This window comes from Chrysemys picta, chromosome 11, assembly GCF_011386835.1.
Source record: "Chrysemys picta bellii isolate R12L10 chromosome 11, ASM1138683v2, whole genome shotgun sequence".
Lineage (NCBI taxonomy): Eukaryota > Metazoa > Chordata > Testudines > Emydidae > Chrysemys > Chrysemys picta.
This window is the reverse complement of record NC_088801.1, coordinates 73438818-73459869: the sequence shown is the minus strand read 5'-3', so window position 1 is coordinate 73459869 and position 21052 is coordinate 73438818. Positions and strand designations below refer to the sequence as shown.

General features: G+C 40.3%; 1 protein-coding gene across 37 annotated transcripts in view; it reads right to left on the bottom strand.

The window, feature by feature from the left end:
- The window catches only part of AGAP1 (ArfGAP with GTPase domain, ankyrin repeat and PH domain 1), a 653489-nt gene that overhangs the window by 188402 nt on the left and 444035 nt on the right, over positions 1-21052 (bottom strand). For 2 of the 37 annotated variants that reach the window (XR_010591412.1, XR_010591414.1), the window contains exon 13: positions 20756-20886. The exons of 33 other annotated variants lie outside the window; for them this stretch is intronic. The gene's annotated coding sequence lies outside the window, so the exon portion shown is untranslated. Of the gene's footprint in view, positions 1-19969; positions 20113-20755; positions 20887-21052 lie in introns of those variants that run through there. 2 more of the 37 variants (XR_006175450.2, XR_010591413.1) reach the window with 2 other exon arrangements.

Here is a 21052-nt window from a genome sequence, read left to right as displayed (position 1 = left end):
TACATTAATCTTAACTTCCCAATTAGCTTTATTGAGCAAAACCACCAATTCAGGGTGACAGATATTCACCGCAATAGAGTGATCCTGCATTCCTGTTCACTGTGGCATCTATTTTAGCACCTTTAGAATACAATGGCTTTGGAAATGCATTATTTTTAGAAGCAGAATTAGATTTCCTATTGAGAAACTCCTCGAAAGACATCTCAAAAGACCTTACAAGTGGCATCCAACATGCTGGACTGAAGAGTGATGCTATGTAAGCCCATTTTTAACATTTAACTCTCTCTCATTCCATGCCTAGTAGAATGGACAGAGTTATTTTTGATGAGTTCCTGTGCGATAATCTTCATAGCAGAGATACAGAAGGAGAAAACTGGTATGTGAAAGAAAAGATGGAATGTTTTTGCAAGATCATGGAAAAATGGAAAACAATTATTGAACAACTTTGCTTGAATAACACATTGCCATCAGTCTGAATTGGGTGGCTGAGTGGGGGAGAGAGGGATATTTTGAATGTCAACATTTTCTGGCCGTTTAGCTAGATTTAGAACAAAAAGTCACAGTCTAAACCTTGATGGGATACAAGAGCAAAACTTTACAGAGAATATCCATAACATGTTGTTTCTTATACTGAAATTGCAGTGTTCAAAATTTTATATATTCCTTAAACTTATTTAGAAACACAATGATTTGGCCTGTGAAATTAGTTTCACCACAGAGAAAGTGAATTACTCAGGAGAATCATATAATAATTCTGTCAATTCAGATTCATGAGGAATTTTGGATAGTTGGGAGCAAATATGGTAGGATCTGAGAAGCTAACTTCTTGGTGATCCATCATGCAGCTTTGTTTTGTGGTCAATGATACAATTTATCAGCTTTGTGCTTGATTTTGCAACCAAATAGCTCCTTAATCCATCACAGGCATTGGTACAATTTTCAATCTTGTTTGAGGTCACTAAAATTTTTTAAATAAACCAAATCGCATAAAAGTCCCCATGTGGTCATTGACATATCAAAAAGGCTGATCGACATAAAAACTGAATAAGAGATAGAGTTTTCTCGAACATAATCTGACCAGACACAGGACCAATCCTAGAATGATGACCATATTTATTTGAACTTAAATATTTTTCCAATCTATTGCTCCTTTTTCACTCCTCCTTCAGGTTAATTATAACATGCCCGGACTCTTTTATTCAGTCGTGTCAAGTTGACAACAATGCTATCATACTCGCATCCAAATGGAGCCTTGTTAATGCCAACTGCTGTTCTTATGGACTTGTTCTGCCACACAAAGCTTCAGGAAACACTCCTACTCATTTTTCTCCTCCAGGAGGCAAACTCCTCTTCCCACCTTCAAGAAGCAATATTTCTTTAATTTTACATGTCAGGATACAGAGCCAGTGGCAAGGAATCATAGCAGTCTCTTAGCAAACGAGCCAACCAGCTCAAAATATGAAGCCAACAATGTTCACTGAGAAGTAGATTCTGCATGTTATGGTAAGATATATGTTATGAAGCCTTTATATCTAAAAACCTTAGAAGCAAGGACTTGCTGCACTTTTACATCTGTCTCCCTCTCTGTCCCTCTCAATATATCAACATTAACATGAAATACATGGTCAACTACCTAGTCCATTCTGTGTTCTGAAAAAGTGCTTCTTCCAATACATCATATATGCATCAGCTGGTTGCTTAAGTTGATTAGCAGGGGGGCAGTTAAATTACTATGCTAATCCGTGTATTCTCAGCACTATTTCCTTGATATGGATATGTGTATATGCTTACTGGGAAGCCTTGATTAGTTCAAGCTTCAATGTGTCAAAGGCTCCAGTTTCTTTCCAAAGAATAATTTTAGCTGTACTCACAACCCTAAAGTGTAGGAGCTGATTTGAAAAGGTACTTACCTCTACCATATGCTATTTTTCTTTAAACAATTTGCATTTCAAAGTGAACATGGCATTTATATTTGAATGAATATCAGTATGTTGCCAGAACTGGTCTCAAATGAGCAAAAAAAGATGCTGGTTTCCTATTGAACAAAAATGTTTTCATCTACCAAAGCAGCATCAAAAGAAGAATTGCTCTTTCTAGCTGTAGACCGCTTTAGAACATTTAAAACTCTTTTCTGATATTATAAAATATCCTGTTATGATACAGTTTGCAGATCATTCAATTACACTTTCACAAACAATTAATCTCTTCAAAGACCACCACGATTAGAATTCAAGGCACATTCCCAATTTTAGTCAATGCTTAAAAAAAAATCACCTTTCAACAGTGAGAGATTTTTAATACGAGGCACTGGAAGATGCATGAGAAATGAAATTTGTGCTTTATTTACTCATTAAGCCAGTGTGGACAGCATCAAACTGCAAAGAGAGTTCAAAAGGTTTACTTGCCCATATGATAGGCCCAATGTAGATGGATGAAAATAGGGTAGCATTGTTCCCATCAGTGCCTGTGTGAACAACTCATTAATGGGAAATAAACAGCTGGATTGTGGGGAGAATAGACCCCCCATTCACATGGCATACACTGCCTGATTAAATAGTCTTCACAAATATGTCACAAAATTGCTAGACCCTACAGAATTCAGTTGCATAATATTTAGAAATATCTTTAAAATATCACTAATGAAGATTTATCCAAACTCATGATTTCATGCCATTCAATGCCTATCTGGTACCACCTATTCAATTATAACCAGAGACGACAAAAATTGTACATTATGAAAATTAGATACGAGTGAGGATAATAAAAGGTATTCTTATTCTGAAGCAGTCATTTGCTCTGCAGAAGTCTGTAGTCTGTTTGCACAATTTTAGTATCTACTGAAACACTAATGGTGAGTACTCCTGTAACTCCTGTCTTTGTCCAATATATTTCATCTTAACAAAAAAAATGTTATCATGAACCATCACTGGGCAGCACATTTTAATGGACACGTCACTTCAAACTAAGCCTTCACCATCTGTTCCACCCACTAATTACAAAGGCAAAAAAAATATAATTCACAACTGTACCATTAAAAAGTGAGATACAGATCATTGAAATGCATGCAAGCGGCCTGGATTCATTGCAGCATGTGCATTTGTGACTTCCCACCATCCCCAAGGCAAACAACCGAGTTGTAAGAGGTTTTATTCAGGGTGCACCCAGTGCACTATTTTCAAAGTAAGAGGTGAATATATGATGCTAGAGTTGGACAATCTACCATTATACAATTTTTTTTTGTATGCAAGAAACTGTGTATAGATGAGACCAGGAGAGAGAGAGAGAGATTACATTAGCACAGAAGACGATAGGGCATAGGGTGAACTCTAGCACATTACTCTACCTTCACTATATTCACGGTTTATTTGTGCTATGCTCTTCATGATCACTATGAGTTTCTCTTCCAAAAGGAAATAAACCTCTCAAGGCCAGAGGGCTCAGCTCCCCAGCTGTTAACACTAATGAAAAATACATTAGAGCAGAGGGTCAGGAAATCCTGACTCCTGGTATCAGAGGGTTAATTGTACCAAATCAGCTTGGGTGAATTTATGTTGCAAGATACTGCATATTCCTGAAATGCCCTCTAATTCATTAAACAGCCCTGTCAAGTAGATTAGACCACAACTTGGCCCGCTGTTCTAAAATTGTGGCCAAAAATCTTCTGTATTTGGGGTTATTCTGGGGATGAGGGTGTAGAAGAGGAGAGGGGAAAGACGCCATTTTTGTGAGAAGTGCTTTAAGCTCCCCCTTCTTTTAGCCTTCCATTGCCCTAATGAATCCAATTCCCAGAGTTCTGCAGAAATCACCTTTGGTAGACTAACTTTTTGTGGGAGGCAAGTAATCTTCCAGCACCTTTCCATTTGTCTTGTGCTCTCTTCAGTGCCTACTAACATTACATGTTGTGATGACCTTTCCTACAGTGACTGGAAACGCCCCTCAGGAATCTGACAACATGTCACCTAGGATCCCATCATAACTCTCTCAAAGAAGGTGCTTCTTCCCTTTCCCTGCTGGCCCAAGGGCAGAATTTGTGCCCAGTGCTGAAATCAAGATGCATCACTACTTCTTACTAACTGGACAGCATCTCCCTAAACCCATTCAGAATGAGTCAGTAAGAGGTGGGGGGGAAGGAGGGGAAGCGAAAGAGAGAAAGACTGTCTACTGCAAGGAGCATTGTCAGTTAGGTACCATGAGCAGGGACAAGAGCCAGATAGGTTATTGGCAGGGATTATTAATGGAGAAAGGCAAACATATTTTCTTTACCTGTCTCCTTGCTATGAATTCCATTTGGACCCAGCTGCAATACCAGCCTACAACATGGCACCTCTGTTTTTTTCCTGGACCTTACTAGGGGCCTAAATAAACCCCCAATTCCCCCATCAAAATTCCCAGAACTCATTTTCAATAATCCTCCAAGAATTTTGTTTGGTATATTTGTCTAATCCGTTTTCTTAAGTGAATTATTTTGTGCGATTTCGATACAGTTGTCTTTCATAGTCAATAACCACACCAATACAGTAATAAAGGCCCTACAACCTCAGGCTGGGATCTCACTGGTAGACACAAGCTAAGTAGAGTCAAGTTTAATGAATGGATGGGAGGACGCCAAGAAAATACTCTGGTGCTGCAGAAAGTGGCATTAATGATTCAATAGGAGGGCACGCTTTTCTTTCAACTCCAAATATGATTAGGGAAATTAAGTTTTCACATGTGCCACCTTTCGGAAACAAAGTAAAACCACAAACGCGTCCAACTGATTTTGTTCAAGATCCCGTGGCGTTTTTTGCAAAGTATGGACATTTCTAGTTAAATCATCCTGACCAAAACCCTGTTTGCTCATATTATATTTCCTTTGCACTGTTTCCCTTTGCTATTCATTTTCTGAGCAAATTCTGTTCACTATTACTGTATGCTGTAACATCCCAGAGGTGGGTATGCTACATTCTTTGGGAAGTTATTTGTGCGTGTTAAGTATTTGGGCCCAAATCATGCCAACGGTTATATATGTGCTTAACACTACGCATGGGAGTAGTGACATTGAATTCAATAATGTTACATCAGTAAATTCAAAGAGACTACAATTCCCATGTGTAAAGTTAAGGACATGTGGAAATATCTGCAGGCTTGGGGCCATAGTTTGTAAAGTGCTTTGGGATCTCTGTGAAGACTTATGGAAGTTGTTTAATAGTAACTAAACTGGAAAAAGGCATTACTTGTGCATTACTTGTGCAAATAACCTCTAAATTGGACACAATGAACATATGACTTAAGAAATGGGACAAAAACTAACTTCATACTTCCTGTACCAGTAAAACAGACTTCCCCAAATTCTCACCCATAATTGTGGGCCTAAAAATATTCATGCTTGGTGTACAAAGTAGATTATCATTATTAAAATATTTTCTAAACCATTTTAAACTAAAACAGAGAAACTTTCTAAAAGACAATAGCTACGATTTTGATGTTACATTTTTTTTTTATAGCTATTACCACTGTAACAGCAGCTCAGCGAATGCATGTCTGCAGTGTGAGCAGTTTTGATAAACAGCCTCTGCGGGCCACACAACGGGGATAATGTATCCTTAAGTACTGCCAATGAGCTGCCATTCTGCACAGCCAATTACTTCTGTGCGTCTGTCACTCAAAGGAAAAATGACTGAGCCCATTAGATCAAACCTTTGTCACTGTTCCTAATGCACTCTTAGGCCTCATTAATCTGAGGGAGCAGCAACACAGCCGCCGGTGCCTCATTGCCTCCCCCACAACAGGACCACGTGAATCCTCTCATCTCTCCCCCAAGTGCACCACGTTAATCAAGCTCTCCTTATTACCCCAGTCCCTGTCACGGCGGAGAGCGCTCTCTCTCTTAAATGCTCTCATTATGGCCCATCTTTAGAGCCGGCTGAGTGGAAAAAAAGAGAGCAAGAGAGAAAGAGAAGGGGAAAAAGCAAGTCCGATCACATTAATATTCATGACAATAATTAGTATTCTAGGTCACTGAATATTCATGCTATTAGTTTGGTTTTTTATGGGTTTGCTGGATGTCCTGATTGCTGGAGTGTGGAGGAAAACAGCATGGTTAGGACTTTAGATGTCAACGGCACTTCAATACTCCAAACACATTTGTGCATTTTTTTTCTCCTTTTGATAAATCAGCTTCAACCCCCTTGATGGCTTTAATATTTTAAAATCATTGGGGGAATAAAAGAGCTAGCAGTTTGCAATGGTCTGAACATCCAACTGGTTAGTATTACAATATGTAATAGTCAAAACTCGACAAGATCCCATCAATGGGACTGGACAAATCTGTGATTTTATCCAGGATACAGTGCAAGAGTACAGTGAGGCATAAAAATCAGTCAGCTTGGAACAAATGCCGTCTCATCAGTAAATTATCTCATCTACTGTGGCACCTACATTCAGGTCCATGAAAGTTCAGAACATATTTCTAATGTTTGTCTTGCTAATTGTTATTAGACTTCAGCCCCATTTGTGAACTGGAGGAAGAAGGAATCCCAATCAAACCTCCTGCACGCTTAAAAATGAAGCAAGAAATTTGTGAATGAACACAAAAGTGTTTCATGCTGATTTAAAACCAAAACCCAAAAACATTTACTCAAGTAGCCCTGATATTTCCCTCTCTTTTCTATGAAGCACAGAATATTGAAAGCAAAAGTACAGGTCTGTCGCATCTTACGCGCATTTAACATGCGCAATTTGAACTTTACGCGGTCAGCGAAAACAAAACCAAAACAAAACAGAGAGAAAAATAACAATTTTAATACTATACATGTAGAGCAGGCGATTTCGCCCGCCATTGAACTCAATGGAATTTTAGCTATACGCGGTTTTCGCTTTATGCGCTAACCGCGGAACGGAACCCCCGCATAAGATGAGACAGACTTGTATGTTTATTTCTCTCTAGTACTGGTGAGGGGCAAACAGTGTCATGAAGAGAACTGAAAAAATGACCTTGAGGGATCACCCTCTAGCAGGATGAAAGGGTAATCTCCAAGGTATTTATTACTTGACTCTTTTATGCGTGCACAGTGACAAAAGTGACCATTTTTTTAATTTGTAGGATGGCTGCGTGTTGTTGGGCTATCAGCAACTGAATTAGCAACAGAAATAAAATGATCCATCTGAGAGTCTTTTGTAGAAACCCAATCAAAGCAAAAATAGACTTTGGTGATTAATGTTAAAATTTGAACAAAATTCCTCACAAGTCGCTGAGTTTACAGTCCGCAGTATAATCATATAATGTGTCCAAGTGAGAAAGAAAGGAGAGAAAACAGTTCATGTTAACTGCATAATGCTGGCTAGAGTACTGGAATAGGCTAAAATAATTCACATTTACACTGTTGCTAATATAGCATATTGTAAGTTTTACACACTGTGTAAGAGTTATTTTAGATAAAAATTAGATGTTTCTTTAGAAAATATTCTTTCCTGCTCCTTTTTACACCCTTGTCAGCCAAACACTATCAAAATATATTTTAAAATGAAAATATTCAGTGTTAGAACAATACCCCAGCCCTCTGGGCCATTTACTTTCATTGCTGATCATTTATATCCAGAATAGATTAAAGAATTTAGCGACTGATCCTGAGAATATTTATTACTTGGCCAGTGCTTACTGGCTTTGGTGCAAGTGCCTGATCATAAAATCTAAACCCACACAATACCTCCAATTTAAAACGGACCACACACTCAAGTTAACCAAAGTCAATTAAAAGACTCACTGACTTCAGTCGGTTTTGGACCAGGCCGAAAATTAACAATACATATCTAAGACAGATAAATGACCTTATCCATGTATTATTAGGTTTTATATTATGTTTTCCCTGCGCCCGCCTCCCACTTTTTTTTTTAATTGAGTACCACAATGCATTTTAGAGGCTATTGCCACTAATCTTCAGGTTTACTGTAATGAAATATTTTGTGGAAACTATATGCTGTGACACAGAACAGGCTGTATATTTCATTTCAGTTTAAAAGGAAGTAACTTTTAGTTGTACGGAAAAACTATCACCATTAGAACCCAATGATGCCATATTAGATATTTAAAAAGTATATTACTCTAACTTAAAAATAAATTCTGTACTTAACAATTTTTAAATAATGTCTGGAAGGCAGTTCATTATAACTTAATCTGATCCTAAGCACTTCAGTGTACAATAAGATTACTTAATGGCCATTGCATAGCTTTGACAGATGATCAGGATTATTAACAGATATGAAACTCACATTTATGAGAACAGCATCTTTACATTTTTGCCACTTGTCCAAAGTGTCACACATTGTTAGATGATAATAGTGTTTAACAAACTTAATGACAGCTGTGCAGCTAACAAACATTTTCAAATACTTCAGTGTTATTAAATGTACATACAATGGGGAATATATAGTACGAAGTCTTCTGTAACTAACAGTGTTAACCATTCAACAATTTATTGGTACAGTACACTTTTCTAGATGTGAACTTTCTACATCAGTGGCTCTAAATATGATGTGGTTTTGTTTGTTTGTAAGAGAAAATGGATGGCTCCTGGGACAAATCATCGGACACACAGATCAACAACTCATATCTAACCCTGGTCAGTGGTAACAAAACTGGACCTGGGAGTCTGCTCCATTCGAAGTCTCTGAAAGTTGTGCTAATAACTTCTATAAAAGGAGGGCTGTTCAGCAGCTGATGTAGCAGGTAGACACATGTCCGCATCTAGTATTGCTACCCCAGAATTGGCCCTTCTTTTGGCAGTATCGCTGGATACAGCGGAAGCTGAAGGGATCTGGAAATTACCCCCTGTAGAGGTAGTCCCAGGTCAGACTTGAGGCACACTGACTGGTCAGCATGGTGAAGCTGGTCTATTTTGTGCCTGTCACAAAATCTAAACAGAATTTCACTTCACCTTTAAAGTTAAATAAATAAAATGCTGTGTTTACTTAAGTTATATCCCACAACTTGGACTTGGAGTGCCATGACAGCAATACAACTTTTTTAAAGTGTGGTCTGAAGGAAATGAGCCTTGCTAATGCTAAGTAAAGTGAGAATTTGTACCATCCTCCTCTCTGCTCAACCTGGTGTGCAAGTAGCCTAGCCTGTGGGTAAGTCTGTGCAAACCCAATTCCCCAATTAAAACCTGCAGTTTGGATCATAGGCATTGCAAACAAACTAACCTTGCAACTTGAACCTCTAAAGGGATCTTCCCACAAATAGCACTTCACTAAAAAAACAGAAACTCCTTCCCTTACTTCTTACCTTAGGGGTTGTCTACACAGTGCATTAGGCTACATTAGAGGGGTGTAAATTCTGGGGCATGCTAGCTATGTTACGTACTAACTGGCCTATATGGATCCTCCTGGTGTACACTAAAAGTTCCCTAGAGTGCATTAATGTAATATTGTTTGAACTGGGTCTATATTAATGTGCGCTAGGGAATTTTAATACACCTAGCACGGTCCACACTGGCCGCTTAGTGCGCACAAGAATTTAGACTCTGTTAGTGCAGACTATGCACTACATAGACAAGCCCTTAGATGTCTTCAGATAGGGTCCTAGGACTTGTTAGGAAGAGACAGGGGAAAGGAGATGGTTATTTTTCTTCGCCTCCAACAGGTGAGTCACCTGCCCTAATTAGAAATGTATTCCAGGTTAGGGGGGAAAAGCTTTTCTGCAATCAGTTTTACTGGTTCTGGAAAGGAAGTGATTGATACAGGGCCGGCTCCAGGCACCAGCCCACCAAGCTTGTGCTTGGGGCGGCACCTGGAGGAGGGCAGCGCGGTGCTCTGGCTACGGCTGCCGGGGAGAGCAGGGCCACGGCCGGGGCTCGCCGCCCTCCCCCCGGCGCTCTGGCCGCCGGGGACAGCGGAGCCGCGGCTGCCTCGCCGCCTTCCCCCTGGCGCTCTGGCTTCATATTTTGTTTTTAGGATGTTAATTTATTTTCCTGGCTTACTCTCCCAGATGCTGGGGATGTGACAACAACCTGGCGGGAGGTAAAGATTATGGATAGTTACGTCGGTGCCCTTGGTGAAGCCTTTAAAGTCAGGAATATGGAAAGCCAGCAAAAGAGTTCTGCTGGAACTGGGATACATGTCTCAAGGCAGGGCTAAACCTTTGTTCTCAAGCAGATAGGGCGAGGTGGAAAAACACAATCTTGTTTGAAGAAAATTTCAACATTGACTTAAGAGTTAAACACTTTTTTGCCCATGAAATCTATGCTGTACTTGCTATACATCATTTTACAAAGCCAATTTAACAGATGCAACTTCCAGGTGCAGGTTAGCTCACAAATTTTACATTATGGGGTAACTGCTGAGCCTCATTACAACCTCACCACAATTAGCCTGTTTCCTTTTTTTACCACAAGACTACCTGTAGCAAAGCCATACTGTAGTCCTTGGTCATGCAATTTCAGGAACATATTTTTTTACAAAGCTGGGACATTGCTTTCAGCATTAAATAAAATGTCAATGGGGATAATTACTGATAAGGAACTCCGGTTGTCATTTTGTGGTAGCAGTATGTAGAAATGGCAAAAACGTTTCACGAAAAATATCCTGCCCTTTTTTTTGCATGCTATTTCAAATGCTGAAATTTTGCTGCTAAAAGTTTTGGCAGCATGGAAAAAGAATCTGTAAGGCCCTTTTGCACTAGAATTTTCAAGCAAGCAGAAATACTATAGCAGACATCTTTGAAATGTGTCTGGATTTTGCTAATAAATAAAAAATAAAATAAATTAATTAATGGAGATATCCCATCTCCTAGAACTGGAAGGGACCTTGAAAGGTCATTGAGTCCAGCCCCCTGCCTTCACTAGCAGGACCAAGTACTGATTTTGCCCCAGATCCCTAAGTGGGCCCCCTCAAGGATTGAACTCACAACCCTGGGTTTAGCAGGCCAATGCTCAAACCACTGAGCTATCCCTCACCCCCTCCCCCCCAGATGAAGAATGAGAGAGATTTCATGTGCAATAAGTGCACATGTACAGGGAGGCTTTTGAGATGCAAGGTGGGAGGACAGGAAAGAGCTGGGCTGTTACAGCACCATCACAGAAAACAGTGGTGACAGGGAACATGGCACCTATTTAATGACATCTTGAAATTGACCAGTTATGGAAGGAGCGCTATGCCCTGTATTTGGAGCATAATAAACAGAGGTACCTTTGAAGCATACATCCCAGTCTCTATCTTATCATATACATGGATAATGATTCATATAGGCATGTGGGTTCCAACAGGTAATCTTTCGGAAAAGCGAGGCTAGGTGCTGGTTAAGCATTCTTAGCTCATATTGCTGAACAGTAAAGTATTGCAGCAGAACTGTCTCATGACTGAAGTAGGTGTAAATGGCTGCAAGGTGGTTGTGGCCCAGAAGACAAAAGAACAGTCCACAACAATTATTGGTGGGATTTTGCCTCCTTCGGAGGGAGGCAAGTATCACTCTCACCATTTTACAAATAAGGAAATTCAAAGAGCACAAGGCCAGTTCTGGCTTGGCTCTGAAGAGAGACCAGCGTTACCGACGTAGCTACAATATTATTCAAAATTTATAAGCTAAAACCATATGCTGTCGGCAAACACCTGTGGTTAGATGTTGATAAGACGTTTGGCGCTGTGTGTGTTCCCTTTGTGTGTCGCACTAGCCCTGCACAGACAGCTGGCACAGCAGACCTTGAGCGAACTGCCCAATGACTACAAGATCAGTTAAGGGATGAAGGCACCCAGCCAGGTTTATTGTCAACAAAGCTAGGTACTAGTATCCCGCAGACTCTACTGGACCACTAATATATGTATGCCTGTAACAATGGATCAACTCAGTGAATGGCGGGATTTTCCGTTCCTCCCTAGGCCAGACAGAAACACTTCCTCTGAGATAGATCTTTATACCTCGATACAAACAAGTTACATACTGCCCCCTGATATAGTTAGTTAGTGCCCTCTAGCGTGGCTAGTTATTACCCATCACTTTGTACATGTTGGTTTGATCAAACCATCTTTATTACGTACTGTCATCCTGACCTTATCTTTTAGGAGGAGTCAGTGCATTCCTGTTATTCTTAGGGAATGTTTTTGTACCATCCTTGATATTGGGATGTTCTGGTACCACTTGATATCAGGATGTGTCTGTGAGTAGCACTTCTTAGGAATGTGTATTTTTGCAATATCAGCCCTGTTCTTGCCAGGTTCTGTGAGTAGGTTCTACCTCAAACCAGGCCTCTGATACAAGGGCTTATGTCTCAGGGTCTCTTCCTACTACTCCGCCAAGTGACATTCCACTCCCTAAAGAGCCCAAAATAGAATTTAGGATTCCAGATTCCCAAATTCTTCTGCAGTCTAGCAAACAGCTGTATAAGGCACAGGCAAAGCGTATGTAGCATTCCCCTCTAGTGGCCTCTTCTCACAGAAGACAATAGCCTATTACTGTTGTCGTTTACTCCTTTAGATTGAGCAATAGAGGTCTGCAATGTGTATATTATGGTCCTGGATTAAAATGCAGATGGCCCATGTAGGGGGCACTATGGTTCTCTTTTTTTCCAGTTAGCTTAAAAAACCCCAGGACAGTTCATACTAAAAATGTTAAAAGAATGTTAAGGTTGCAAAATCAAACACTCAACCGTCAGAAAACCCCAGAATTAAGGTGCAATCTTAATTCTGCCTTCTTGTGGAAATGTATTATGTTATAGGTTGATTTACATTATCATGTGTTTTACAGGATCCCTGCCTTATGTAGTGAACAGGAGAGAAACTGAATAAGGCACACAATTGTTAAATAAGAAGTTATGTTCTCTTGTGTTTAAGACACTGCATGGAACTGCTGGGTTCCATTAGACTTCCTATGAGATGATGCCCAAGACTATCACAATGCATAAGTGCAAAGAAGCTGAATTAAAGTTGGACAGGAATCATAAATCTCACATTTTCTAAATGAGTATTAGACATTGCAACCTTCATGTTCTTTTAACATAGTTTTTTTTTTTTTTTAAGTATGTAGTTATGTCACATAAGACTGAAAGCCAGCCAGCCGTGCTTTTTTGGTATGAGGAGCTCTATCATGTACCAAAGACATTAGGTCTACAATGACAGAAGCACAAAAAAAACCTGTAGAAAACTGCTCCTCTTAGGAAATGGTAAACTCTGAAGCAGTAAACAAACATATGGTAATATTAAACATAGGAAAATGCAACAGTTCCTTGCCTGTATAAAATGGGGGGATTAAATAAGGCAACAGCAAAGGGAGTGCAGACCTCCCCGCTTTCTCAGAGGGCTGCCTATGTTTCTGTGTTAAAACCATAAATAATATTCAAAATCTATGTAGCTAATGGTGTCTCAAAAATTTTAACAGGAACTTAGTTTCCAAATATACTTTTGACAAGAATTCAGTCCCAGGCTGGACTGTGTAATTACTATTGTTTCTAAAAAAAATTGGGGAAAAGAATTATTTTCTAACTTCTTAACTGTGGTCTCTCCCTCAAAGAAATGCAGTTTAAATATTACTGTCATGGTTACATACCATTGTGATACGTGTCTTACAAATATCCAAGAGTGAAAACAGTATCTGCTGATCCTTCCTGAGCACACAGAATAGACTCACCCAATCTGGGAACAATAGCAGGCGACATCACTTAGCTAACGACACTCAACCTGAAGGCAACTACAGTACAATTTTTATACACAGATTTAGTTAAATCTGTGAAAAAAACCCTGCTTTTCTGTGAAAGCACCATGAACACAATGAAGGTCAAATTACAAATGTTTTCAGTTGTGACACAAATATTTTGCACTTTTCTACAGCAGGCCATGAAATTTCCCCTTTCATCATCACCTCAGAAAAAGATTTTCTTTGGCTAATTCACATCTTCACTCTCCAACTCTTATCAGCTACACACTAGCACTGCTTTTCAGTAACTTTTTCCAATGCAAAAACAGAAGTGTTTTCAATCTGTCATTACTGTATTATACAAAGTGTTCAAACCTCCCCACCCCTACTAGTTTTTCAATGGGTCCTCAAATGTGAAATACCATACCTGAAATTAGAGAAATACACTGCATATAGGTTTCCTGTACTTCAAACATATTTATGTGCATTTTCTCTTCGCAGTCACTTTATACTCATGTGCAAGATGTCATAGTGAGAAAGCTTATTTTCAGCACAATTTATATAAAGATCAACCAAAACATATATTCAGTTGTATAATTTAAATATGTACTGATTTCAGAACCTTATCTGCTGTGTATGGGAGTTGAACTGCACCTGTCTATATTTCCTGTCTAGTTGAATTGAAGCTGTGATCCTCTATCTGTGTGAAGAATGTTTCCAGCATCCTTCACCATTATGAGGGTCAGAAGAGCAAACCAATTTATAGACTGTGATGTAATCTTCTAAAATACTAACATTTCCATAGTATTATTTAAAGGCATCGCTTGTTATATACCCCCTCCATTTTATCTGAGCTGAATGCTAAAATGTTGAGAATGGAACTCTGCTATACATTTGACAGACAGTACAACCAGCCCTAGCAGGTACCATTTTTTTTACTTGTTTTTAATGTTATCTTGTTTTTATTCAATAACTGCGGCTGAGACCAAGCAAGAGATGGTTGATTTTAAAGCTCTGAAACCATAATTTTTGCCCATGGAAGAAATAAATGAATTCTCTTTCCCTGACAGACTTTGTTCTGTCCAGGTAATTTAATAGCTTGACAGACATATTGGTGATGCCACTTACTTCCTTAAGAGTCAGAAGGACTGAAAAGGAGGTGTGTTGTCTTGATTTTAAAATGGTAAAAAGAAACAACGGAGTAAAACTTGAGACAATAAAAAACTATTAAGTCAATCACTGGTTCAAAGAGTAGTTCATCTTCCAACTGGCTACAGGAGTATGACTAGAGGACACAGTTTTACCACTGCCTTGGAGAACTTGGCAATGTCAGAATAAGCAATTTGAGATGTTTTGCCCCATATATAAACCGAAGGTGACTAAGATAGTCAGATCCATCTGTAAGAGAGATGCTGAGGGTCCTTCAACAATCATCACAAAGAAAACGAAAGCAAGTTTTGACTGCTGCTGATTTTGGACAGATTTTAGCACTCCAGTATTTGAAAATGTGTTAGACGTGGCACTTGGTCATGGATGTAGAGTCTTTCTAGATTGTAGGAAGACATCAACTAACTGTTTAGCATACCCAGAGTCTTCAAAATACTTGTCCTCTTAAGTTCCAGCCCATCAGTTTGAACCTGACAGGGTACTGGCAACATTGGGTCCTGTATGTCTCTGGAGAGAGGTTACTTCCATTGACAAGAGGCTGATATTTACACCAGTCAAGAGAATCCAAGCCTGTGGGCCTATTAGGATGACACTGGTCCCATCACACCTCTTCTATATACATCCTGAGACAGTTTGCGCTCATTCACCTTTCATTACCTGGTACCAACTCCTTGGAATCCCCATCATCTTTCCAGGACGCTCAAATAGACACTTGTGAATGTTCAGGAGGTCTCTTTTGTGAATCTGACGATTCAAGAACCTTAAAACAAAAGCTTCAAAACGCCCCCAGAAGCAGTCAGATTTATAGAGCTGAAAAAAAGTCTCTCTAAATGAAGAGGGGAAAAGTCCCTCTGGAGGATTTTTTTTGCTCTTGGTTTCACATTTTTAGCCAGATTCTTCTCTCTTGGACCAAGCTGAGCTTGAAAAGTAAGAAAGAGTCCTCTCATGGAAGACTCTTGTAGCTCCCTCTTCAACTATGGAAATTACATCACCCTTGATAGGCAATAGGATGCAGCAACTCTCTCAATACTTGATATCATCTTTGTTCTCTCAAAGGAATCCTAAGGAAGGCATCCTTGGGCACAGAGTCAGATGGATAACAAATTATGTACTTCCCACTTTTGGGAAGTTCTGTTGAAAGAGACCCCTACCATGCCATGGCTAAGGGATCGTGGATCAGACAGCACAAAAAATAACATACTTGGGTCTGAACGTAAGGCCATCTACAGAGCTCTGCTATCCTTTAAAATACACCATCTTCTTTGCTCTGTTATCATACAAACTGCCAATTCTGCAATCAGTTTATATTAAAAAAAAAAAAAAATCAGGGATCCACATGAAGCAGTCCCCTAGCCAAGGAAATCAAAGAGTTGCTCGTCTAAGACACACACAGGCCAAAGAATGGCTGCATGAATTGAGTGATGGAAACCACTATGGGGCATAGCCTTCAAAGCAGGACAGGAGAAGAAGTGAGAGTGGTCTGACCATTTGGTTCCCTTTCATTCTTCACTGCACCCAACTCACTCAGTTTTGCTAGGTGCAGGGGAGACTTCAGCCACTCAATATTAATAGCTGTCCTGGTAAGCCATGAAGAGGGCTCTGGCAATGATGGCATCAACCATACCTGGTTGCCAGCTCTGGTAGAAAGACAAGATTTATGGTGCAGAATCACCTTAAGGATCCGCTGAATGTTGAGAAGTCTGCCCTAGGAGAGGTAGGTCCTGTTTAATTACCCGCCCTGGCATGTGGAGGATGTAGCTGGTGGCATGAGAAAGAGAATCTCCTCCATTTCAGACTCTCACTAGTTTGCTTTCTCCCTGCCTTTCTATCTGCTCTGCCCATGGAATGGACAGTTCAAGTTCTGCTGGGCGGAAGGCAGAAGGATCATTCCTAAGTGCTGGGCAAGGAACTCCTGAGAGGGGGCAGTGTTGGAACCAAATTTTCAGTACTAGAGCAATCCATCCACCACCTACCTTGCGGGAAGTGAGAAGCAGCTTGTTAGTTCCAGGTCATGGGAGTCTCATGGAGAAAGTTGAAAACATATTTCTAGAGGTTTGTAACTTTGTTGGGCTGATACTCTCCACAACTGTCTTGTGAGAATAGCACCGGTGAATGGTAGGAGGACAGAGCTGCTAATTCCCAACAAAGGATGACACAGGAATAAGAACCTTGTCCTACAGACCTTGGCTCCCTAGAGCAGAGCTGTTGGTTTTGTCATGCTGCCGATTGGCTAGCCAGTCTAACTATAATATCCCCACTCTACTCACCAACCCCCATGTCTGTTAAAATGGCACGGTGAGAAGTACTGCTGCTCAGGGCAGCAGTGAAAGGGCACTAGAAATTCTGCTGCCCTGAGACAGGAATAAGCTGTGTTGAGGAATTGTTCCTTCAACGCCACTTCCTATTTGGTACTGAATTGTAGTCTGGCCCTGCTCTGCTCTGGTGAGTGAAGTTAAGGACAGAGCTATTATTGAAACTATAGGCCAAGTTGGACAATGGGAAAGATGCTGTATGCACCTGCAGCTCTCAGTGTGAACCTTCCCAAATCCTATTAATAAGGGTTTGCTACAGTTTGGCTCCCCTCCTACATCAACACTGGAGGGAGGGATAGCTCAGTGGTTTGAACATTGGCCTGCTAAACCCAGGGTTGTGAGTTCGATCCTTGAGGGGGCCATTTAGGGATCTGGGGCAAAAATCTGTCTGGAGATTGGTCCTGCTTTAAGTAGGAGGTTGGACTAGATACCTCCTGAGGTCCCTTCCAACCCTGATATTCTATGATTCTATGATCACGCATTGGAGAACAGCATACGCTTTGCAGGGACTGATGTCTATACAGAATGACCTGGATATATACCTCACTCTAACTGGTTGAAGAGGATGCCAAAACAGTATAACTGCCTCTCAAAGACACTCACATCAGGACTATAAAGCCTCTTTTGCTTACTAAGTAACTTCACTGCTTCATACAATAAAAAAGGGTTTATTTATATTTTTTTAAATGTAAACAGCAACAATCCATCCACTCCCTTCAAATGTGAGTGAAAAATGTGTTATGCTAACTACATTCAAGGTCACAAATATCAAAGTTGATTGTTAACTCAGTAATAAAGGGGAAAAACCCTCCCAGTGATCAGCAGTGTTTTGATAAATTGGCTGTTTGGGTGACTAAGGAAAGAGGGGTCTGATCAGCAACAGCAGCAATTTTTTTTTAAAGTACATCAGACGGAGCAAGCCTGCCAAACGACCAGTGGGGACCACCGGACGATTGAGGTGCTAAAGAAACACTCAAGGAAGACCAGGCCGTTGTGGAGAAGCTAAATTAATTCTTTGCATCAAGTCTTCACCGCAGATGATATGAGGGAGATTTCCACATCTAAGCCATTCTTTTTAGATGACAAATTTAAGGTGTAAATAGAGGAGATTTTAGAACAAATTGATAAATTAAACAGTAATAAGTCACCAGGATCAGATGGTATTCACCCAAGAATTGTGAAGGAACTCAAACATGAAATTGCAGAACTACTAACTATGATATTTAAGCTACTGCTTAAATCAGCCTCTGTACCAGATGACCGGCGTATAACTAATGTAATGCTGATTTTTTTAAAGGTTCCACAAACAATCCTGGCAATTACAGGCTGGCAAGCCTAACTTCAATACCAACCAACTGGTTGAAACTATAGAAAAGAAGAGACTTATAAGACATCTAGAAGAATACGATTTGTTGGGGAAGAGTAAACATGGCTTTTGTAAAGGGTAATTATGATTCACCAAATTATTATAATTCTTTGACAGTGTCAACAAACATGTAGAAAAGGGGGATCCCCTGGATATACCATACTTGGCCTTTCAGAAAGCCTTTGACTCCATGTTCTGGGAGTCCTTAAGCCTCTGACTGCCAGATGCTGGGACTGGTCAACAGGGGATGGATCATTCAAAAGTTGCCCTGTTCTGTTCATCCCCTCTGAAGCATCTGGCACTAGCCACTGTCAGAGACAGGATACTGGGCCAGATCGAACCATTGGTCTGACCCAGTGTGGCCGCTCCTAAGTTCTTAAGGTCCCTCACCCAAAGGCTCTTAAGCAAAGTTAAGTAGTCACGGGGTAAGAAGGAAGGTCCTCATGGATCAGTAACTGGTTAAAAGATAGGAAACAAAGGGTAGGAATAAATGGTCAGTTTTCACAGTGGAGATGTTAAAATAGCGGGGTCCCTCAAGGATCTGTACTGGGATCAGTACAGTTCAACATATTCATAAATGATCTGGAAAAAGGGATAAACAGTGAGGTGGCAAAGTTTGCAGATGATTCAAAATTACTCAAGATAGGGAAGTCCAAATCAGACTCCAAAGAGTTACAGAGGGATCTCACAACACTGGGTGACTGGGCAACAAAATGGCAGATGAAAATCCGTGTTGATAAATTCAAAGTAATGCACATTGGCAAACACAATCCCAACTATAAATACAGAATATGATGGGATCTAAATTATCTGTTACCACTCAAGAAAAAAATAAAAAATAAAATAAAAGATCTTGGACCATTGTTGAAAGTTCTCTGAATACATTCTCTCAATGTGCAGTGGCAGTCAAAAAAGCTCACAAAAGGTAAGGAACCATCAGGAAAGGGATAGATAATAAGACTGAAAATATCATAATGCCACTATATAAATACATGGTATGCTCACATCCTGAATACTGCGTGCAGATGTGGGTGCCCCATCTCAAAAAAGATATATTGGAAAAGGTTCAGAAAAGGGCAACAAAAATGATTAGGGGTATGGAATGGCTTCCATATGAGGAGAGATTAATAAGACGGACTTTTCAGCTTGGAAAAGAGACGACTAAGGGGGGATAAGATAGAGGTCTATAAAATCATGACTGGTGTGGAGAAAATAAAGAAGGAAGTATTATTTACTCCTTCTCATAACACAAGAATTAGGGGTCACCAAATGAAATTAATAGGCAACAGGTTTAACACACAAAAGGAAGTATTTTTTCACACAACGCACAGTCAACCCGTGGAACTCTTTGCCAGAGGATGTCGTGAAGGCCAAGACTATAACAGGGTTCAAAGAAGAACTAGATAAGTTCATGGAGGATAGGTCCATCAATGGCTATTAGCCAGGATGGGGAGGGATGGTGTCCCTAGTCTCTGTTTGCCGGAAGCTGGGAACGGGTGATGGGATGGATCACTTGATGATTACCTGTTCTGTTCATTCCCTCTGGGGCACCTGGCATTGGCCACTGTCAGAAAACAGGATACTGGGCTAGATGGATCTTTGGTCTGACCCAGTATGGCCGTTCCTATGTTCTTATGTAATACTGCGTGCAGTTCTGGTTGCTCCATCTCCAAAAACATATATTAGAATTAGAAAAAGTACACAAAAGGGAAAAAAACATTATTAGAGGTATGGAACAACTTCCATATGAGGACAAATTAAAAAGACTGGGACTGGTTCACCTTAGAAAAGAGATTATGAAGGGGGGATATGATTGAGGTTTATAAAATCAGGAATGGCGAGGAGAACATGAATAGGGAAGTGTTATTTATCCCTTCACATAATTCAAAAACCACAGGTCACCCAAAAAAGTCAATAGGGAGCAGGTTTAAAACAAACATAAGGAAGTACTTCTTCACACAATGTACAGTCAATCTGTGGCACTCATTGTTGGAGATGTTATGAAGGCCAAAACTATAGCTGGGTTCAAAAAAGAATTAGATAAGTTAATGGTGGACAGATCCATCCAGGGCTACTAGTGAAGATGGCCAGGGACACAATCCCATTCTCTGGGTGCTCTTAAATGTCTCACTGCCTGAAGCTGGGACTGGATGACAGGGGATGGATCACTCAAAAATTGCCCTTTTCTGTTCCTTCCCTCTGAAGCATCTGACACTGGCCACTGTCAGAAGACAGGATATTGGGCTAGACAGATCCTTGGTATGGCTATTCTTATGTTCTCTAAGAAATGAAGTGTCCACTCTCACTCACTGTTTCCTGCTTCTGGTTGGGAGGAACATGGGACATTTTAAAAAGGAAGCTGCTCTCTCACTTTCTGCAGCATAGCGTATGGGAGGATTCTGCAAATGAAGATGTTCCTCTTCTGACCCTGCTTCAAACAGCTGACAATAACATGGAGAGGGAAGAGACAGAAGTTAGACATGGGTGCTGTGAATCCCACTGGCACATTGGAAGTGCCCTTTTCCAATTGCATACATCTCTTGTTTCTAGCCCAGAAGGGATGCAACATTTTGGACCCAATAACCTCGCACTGGGACAGGACTGAAT